Genomic DNA, 6282 nt, shown 5'->3' on the forward strand with positions numbered 1-6282 from the left:
CACCTTTGAGGGCCTTGTGTGTCAGCCCGGGCACGGGGAGCGGAGCCCGGCCTGAGCAGGCCCCGCTCGGGCACTGCTGGGGCTGTTTGGGTTTGGCGCAGGCGGTTCCTGTGCTGGAGCTGCCCCTGGGAATCCCCGAGTGGGTGCTGGGAATGGCCGCTTCCCACACGCCCTCTGCGCCCTCAGATCACGCTCTCCCAACCAGACCGCAAAGAATCATGAGCTGAGGCAACTTCAGGTTAAAATAGCTGCAAGGGAGCCGGTGGGATTGAGCAGATAACAGGTGACTTTAGGACTGTGGAGGTGTGGCATCGATTCCCAGCTTTGTTTCTGGCCGAGTGTTTGTGAGTGTAAAGCAAATCCCTTTGCTAATCCCTGTTGAAGCCTTCGCGTTCCTAGCAGCAAGATAATTATATTTTTTGGCTTTTTATAGTGTGTACTAATATTCATACACTGGAGTACATTTACTATATGTCATTTTACTAGTCTTGATTGGTATTTTTAGTCCCCGTTACTGCATTTGAAAAAGGACGGAAATTTTTTTGTTGTTGTTTATGCATCATGATCCATGTGATTAAATGGCTTTAAAGAGAGCTGTAATGGCCGTTCTCTTGCTATCTAATTTACAGTGAGAAATGAAGCCTGATTTGCCTAGTATTTTCTTGATGTTTATTTAGTTAAACAGAATTCTGATTTAAAACCTCTCCTTAGAGGTCTCTTAGGAAATTGAAATCATCCCGTGTTCACACTGACAAAAATTTCTGGATATCCTTCCAGTGTTAGAAGAAAGGTCATATGACTTCTTTTGGCAAATATGTAACTGCTACAAATCTTAGGCAAAAACTCAACCTGCCTTTGATATATCCCACAGTAAGTTTGGTACAGCCACTTCCAGGGGAAGAACATGACTGTGAGCAGCAGGGGCAAGCAAAGACATAAACAGTTATCAGAAGAGTTGTGATTAGCCAATGTATATGCTGTGTTTGAAAGACAAAAAGTAATAACAATTTAAATGGAATTACTGCTGACAGAGTAGCCCTTTTCCTCAGAGGCCCTGGCTGGTTAAGTGCTTTTGCAAATAGGAGTGGTCCCATGATATGTGAGCACTTGCAGAGAGGGACACAGGAGATAAAAATCTTCCTGAAAACATTGCTACGGGATCTTCCTTCCATGATTTCTTCTAGAACTCAAGCATCGTGTTTACCTGGCTTTTTGTTTTATGGTGCGACCCTGACGCACCTTCCCCTCCAACAGAGCCAGTTGAACTCCAGTGTGTGTGTCACAGCTCACGCTGCAGCTCTGGATACATGTTAATTTCCTGAAAGGGATTCAAAATTTCAGTTTCATTCCTGCGTTGGGGAAGGCACACCTGCTGTCCAGACAGCAGGGGAGAGGAGCTGCTCTCATTTTCCTATTTGCATTCCCAGAAGGTTTTGCCTCATTCAAGTCAGCTGGGGCACTGAGGGATGTAATCCAAGCTGAGCTCAGCCTGCTGGGTGTTGTAGTGCATCAGGTAGAAAATGGGCAAAGAGATGGCCTCCAGAGCAGAAATCTTCTGGAAAAGCAATCTGTCAGATAGTCACAGCCCCTGTGAAACATCCCGAATTCCCTACAGGTTCATGGAGAGGAGCCCCAGTCCAGCTTGCAGAGAGATGCATGAAGCTGACTACACATGTGGAGTGTTACACTGGACCAAAGTAAAGCTCTTGAAACCTGCTACCTGTTCAAGAATTTTCTGGTTTATACCAGTCTCTCTTTGTTATCTTGCTTACGCTTCTTTCCAGGGCAAGAAAATAATGGAGAAAATCTGCAGCTCTGGTTTAAGGGTTCCATAGTCATGCAAGCATATGGAGACACTTTGTGTGTCTGGAAGTGAAGCAGATGCTCATTTCTGAGTAGGTTTTGGAGATATTTTTGCAATGCAAAAAATAATTACCAATGATTCTTCATGGTTCATCATTTGCTATTACAGGGAGAATTGATCAGAACTTAAATACCTAAACTGAAGAGATGACAGAACTCATTGTCCATCATCACTGCATGCACCTTCCCTTTCTTTCTTAGCTAAATGTTATCCTTTTCTTCTGCTGCCGCCATCACAAAGTTAATTTTTCATGTCTCAGCTACATGTGTTGCATGTGCCTCATGTTTGCATGTAAGCACCTATAATTCAGGATCTTACAGTTAATCTGCAAACCTGATTAACTCTCAGCAGCTGACTGAAAAGCAGCTGACTTGCTTTTCATCTGGGATCTGAAAACAGGGAATACATGGAAGTCTTATACTACCAATGCTTTGTATGTTTCTCTGTGTGTGTGACCTCCAGTCAAAAACCCTACCATTCAATTATAACCTTTCTGTTATTTCCCATGGCTTTTGAAACAGCCTCTAGCTGTGACGCTGTGACAAATAGAAGCTAAACAATGCTATTAAAAATGCATGATGTGTGTTCTGCTATATTAGATAACACGGCCACGTTCATCACCCACTAACGCTGCCAATTCACAGCCTTGCCAGTGCAGCCTCCCTCCTATGTTTGCTTTGGAGAATTTAAGAGGATTTTTGACTACACTTCACCTTTCTTCCTTTTCACCCTTTTTTTTTTTTACCTTTATTCATTATTATTCATATAGCATATTATTATTCATATAGCACAGATCTGATAGAGCTCATGTTTCCCAGCTTTCCTAAACTGTAATTCACTAAGAAGCCAAGCTGGAAAACAGTTGGGGAGATTAATAAACACTGGTTTAGTGAAAAGCAGAATCCCAAGTCCCTTGTTTTCTCTGGGGCCACTGCTGCACTGTTTGAAGCTATCACCCTTCTCTTTGTGCCAGCAGCTTATCCACAGCTCGTGCTCACCATCCTTTGCCATCGTGAGAATGACGAGTTGTCTCTCTTCTACTCCCTCGATGGTTGCACCCTCTCAGGGCTGGGCTGAAAGTTTACCAGCCCGGTGTTTCTCCGTTTGTCAGTGGAACCCAGGCCTGTCAACGTTCTGGTTTTGCAGCATTAGAACTGGGCAGAACACCTGGTTTTTACAGCTGGAGCTGCCCCGCTGTGTGAGCAAGGCCAAGCGGGGTGAGGTGTCTCCTACAGCGTGCTGCGGGTATCTGCCTGTTCTGCTGCCTGAGCTCTGTGGGCATGAGTCAGCTCTGGTCCAGGAGCCATCTGGCTGAGCAGCGCCGTGCTGAGCTCATCAGGCTGCTCCCGGGAAAGGTTTCTTCACTCAGGCAGAACATTAGCAGCACCTTGGCAGTTCATCTGTGTGCTGCCCGGAGAGAGGTGGGAAAGTGGCCACTCACATACCTCCAAGGAGCCTTGTCTGCATTTCTTTGTGCCCTCCCAGAAGGAGAACGAGCTGTAAAGCTGTAGATACTCGACGGTGGGGTGACTCAGTCCAATGCTGGGAGAGAGTGTGCTGTGGTACTGTATCAGGGCAGGCAGCAGTCCTGAGCTCGTTATCCTGGCCAACCGCATTCATGAAATGGATCCTATTTTAGCCACTCGCCAACTGCAGGCTCAGAAGTAGAGACCACAACAGCTCTCATGATGATCCCTTTTACCCCTTGCAGGCAATGTCGCCTTAGTAATTTGGGGTCACCCAGCTTTCTCTTGTCAGCTGTTGCAACATCAAAGCAACACAGCCGATGCACATGCTCAGGCACAGATCTTTTATTCTCTCACTCCAGAAGTGCTCTGTGAATCCTCCTGAGTGCTGACCCTTTTGCTCTTCTTACATAACTTTTACCTTTAGTCCCTGAACAGAGAGCCTGGCACAGCATCGGTGGGGGCTGGAGCTGGGCATGCACTTCTCTAAGGTTCCACAGCAGGTGGTCAGTTTTCCTTTGCAGGGAGGGCATTCACAGAGGGGCATGTTAAGCCCTGTCCATCTTATGTGTACTGTGGCTCTGCCCTCACCTGGGGAAAGGTGAATTCTTGGAGATATCTTACAAGTGGTAATTGCTGGGAGGTAGAAAACTGATGAGAATGAGGCAAATTGTAACTTTAGAGTGTGGATTTTCCTGGCCTCCTGACCTGCTAACATACGGAGTTGCAGATAGCTTTGGTTTTGCTTAGACTTTACCCCACTATCAAGTGCAGGAACGGTTTTTACTGCACTGGGTTATGGTCTGTGGTTAATGTAAAGGGAGAACTTGCCTACGGGTGAGGGGCCTGCTCTCACTGGCCTGTATGAAACACCCTGTGCCTGCATCCGCTGCTGCATCTCCTCCGTGATGGTGTGGGGGTGATGTTTAAGCCAAGCACGGTGTTCTCAAACCGCAGGTATGACACAGGTCAGCCACAGTCATGCTCTTCACCCCAGTCCATCTCAGCCTCTCCGGTGAGGGTTATGCTCTTGCACCCTCACTTTCCAATTCCCACTCCAAAGCGCTCCTTCCCCTGACCTTGTTCTGTTACAGGCCCAGCAGGTCTGTGTGTCCATATGTTTACTCGGATCAAGAGGGTTCTGGATCTCACTGCCCATAATGTTCTTCCTATTTTTGGCATTGATGGACACTCATCCATCAATGATGGCTCAAAACGACTGTACTGCAAAGCAGGCAACCCCCAAAATGCTGTGACAACGACAGTGAGGCCTCTGCACACTCAGCACATAAAATCGGTCACTAGCAGGGGCATTTCACTCACACAGCTCCATGTGCCCGCCTTTCTTTTTCCTTGCCCTTGAAGTCATTTGCATGTAAACAAGCAAAACTTAGACAAGGGGTAACAAAGTGACGGTGAGGAAAGGTGAGGGGAAAGGAAAGTGTCCCACAGTCCTGCTCTGGAAACTGTATCCTCACAGCTCCTGCCGGCTGGCTCCCCAAAGCTCTGATCCTGGTGCTGCTGCAGAAATAAAGGCCCATTGAGAAGTCTGGCTCCAAATTAGCATTTGAATTCCCTTGTAGCCCGTTGTCACATGGGCAGGAGGTGGGTGCTAGTCTCGGTTGCTCAGCGCTGATACACAAAGGTGGCTTTAAAAGATCCTTATTTTTCTGAGGGAAAGATATGCATTGCTCAGACTGAGCATACTTTGTGTTTTCCTTTCTTTTCGTTTTTCCTTTCCGTCTCCCATTCTTCTCCATTTCACCCCTTTCCTGGAACAGGCTGAGGCACAGATATACACGTCTGGGTATTGTTAGCCCTGTCTGACCTACTTCTCTCCCTCCCCTTGGCCCTGTGTTATGGATGCTGGTGCTATGGAAACCTGGTTTACATGCCAGTGCCACAAAGCCGGGGCCACCAGCTGCACCCTCCTTTCCCGGCCCCACCGGAGTTTCCCTCCCAAACACCCCCCAAAGAAAGTTAGCAGCCCTGCTTCCCGGGGAAGTTCAAGAGTGTCCTCCATCCGTCCCACCAAGCCGTGCTCCGGAGGGACTGGGGTGCTCTTCTGTGGGCTTGGGGGCACCAGTGCTGTTCTTCCTCATGCCAGGGCACAGTATTTCAGCCTGGCGGCCGCTTGTAAAGCCGCCACTGCCCGCACTAGACCTGTCCGTGCCCGTATCCGGCAGGGGCCAGCACGTCACGGATAGGGAAGTACACGTGGGTGCCCTTGAAATTTTCAAGATAATAAGCTACCAACTTCTGCACCGTAATCCAAAAGTCTTGCAGGAACCTGGCTGGGATCCTGGGAACGCGGCGGTGGGAGCACGGCGATGGGAACACGTGCGTGCGGCGGTGCCTGCGGCGGGTGGCAGCTGCTCTGTGCGGGGACGGAGCTCTGCACTTCCACCGTCACTCGCGTGGAACCCGCCCCGTCGGGGACTGAGGCTTGTTTACAAGTTCAGCCTCTGCATCTCTTGTGATAAAAAAGTTCTCGCTGGTTCTGCGGGTTTCCTTTGCTCTCTGCTGGCTTCCCATCCGGCTGACTGCTTATCCTGGGAGCCTGTGGCACTATCAGAGTGGATTTGCTTCCAAATATCGCACGCCAAACGTTTTTCTCCCCGTTGCTGGCAATGAACTGGCAGCCGTAAGGGGAGGAAGCAGGAAGGAGCTCTGGAGACCGCAGAGCGGTTTGCAGGGACTCTTTATGTCTGTGGTAAGCGTCCCAGGAGATTCCTCCGAGGCTCCAGGACTCACCTACCAAAGGGGAGAAGCCAGAGCCTGGCCCAGCACGGATCAAACTTGAAGGAGGCGGATTTGTGCATGAGTGCCAGAAGCCGTGTCTGTGCCGGCTGCCTGGTGGGCGCTGCCCCGGGCCCCTCTCGGGGTGCAGCCAGGGATGCTGGGGCACAGGTGGCGGGCCCGGAGCTGTCGGTGGTCGCTGTCCTTGGACAC

Source organism: Corvus brachyrhynchos, unplaced genomic scaffold (genome assembly GCF_000691975.1).
Source record: "Corvus brachyrhynchos isolate BGI_N302 unplaced genomic scaffold, ASM69197v1 scaffold21, whole genome shotgun sequence".
NCBI classification, from domain to species: domain Eukaryota; kingdom Metazoa; phylum Chordata; class Aves; order Passeriformes; family Corvidae; genus Corvus; species Corvus brachyrhynchos.